We start from the raw sequence: 933 nt of genomic DNA on the forward strand, positions 1-933 counted from the left end.
TCAAATGTTATTACCCTGTATTAGTAAGGTCTAGCATGTTTGCATACCTAAAATATAATGTCATGGTCAATCTTACTGAATAACTAATTTAATACTCAACATGGCCAAATTTATGAGAACTTTCTGGCAGTACAAGTTTATGTTAGCTCTAGTCACATGCAAAAAATTGGAAAATGTTCAGAATAAGACTGAGCAAAAATAAAGCAGAACTTGGGTAATGACAATAAGATGAACATAAAATTATATTATCAGACAGAAAATATTCAGCAACAAAAGAAAGCAGAGGTTATTGCAATAGCAAAGAAACCACTTCCATGTACATTGTTATTAGATATAGCATGTCGATCTACCTGATATTTTTTTGTCATATAAGGAACCAGTCCAAGCTCTATCTAGTTGAATTTATGTGTGTGTGTGGGGGGGGGGGGGCAGGGGGTTGGAGTATGAAGCAAGAAAGCCAAGGTGTAGCTTCATGCAGTCCTATTCTGAACAATTATCCAAATCTATATTTCTTTGGCTGCTACACTTAGGTACTGGTGCCGATGATGTTCTTGTAATGCAAGTCATTGCATTAACATAAGGAATTAGTCCAAGCCTATCTTCACAGAATATATATGGATGATGTTTGTTGGCTCCTATGCCACAGCACCTACAGATGTAGACAATGACAATGTGCATGCACATATGCACATGCACATCTTTGAAAATCATGATGGTAAACTGTTTAGGAATCTCCAAACACTGCATTAAAAATACAAAATCTTCCTAACCTGGCAATACTTCCTATATTTGGAATAGCATAATATATCAAATGTAGAATGCTTTGTTAAAAGCGACAATGATTTGTTGTGATTTTATGGCATATGCAATGGTAGTTTATGTAGGGTTACTGCACAGAGAAGTTGGTCATAGTAAGATGAAATAAGACTGGAC

General features: G+C 35.5%; 1 protein-coding gene across 1 annotated transcript in view; it reads right to left on the reverse strand.

Annotated features, from left to right (window-relative positions):
* The window catches only part of LOC119589520 (McKusick-Kaufman/Bardet-Biedl syndromes putative chaperonin-like), a 9,574-nt gene that overhangs the window by 6,821 nt on the left and 1,820 nt on the right, over positions 1-933 (reverse strand). The gene's annotated exons all lie outside the window — the stretch shown is intronic.

This window comes from Penaeus monodon, chromosome 25 (assembly GCF_015228065.2).
Source record: "Penaeus monodon isolate SGIC_2016 chromosome 25, NSTDA_Pmon_1, whole genome shotgun sequence".
NCBI classification, from domain to species: domain Eukaryota; kingdom Metazoa; phylum Arthropoda; class Malacostraca; order Decapoda; family Penaeidae; genus Penaeus; species Penaeus monodon.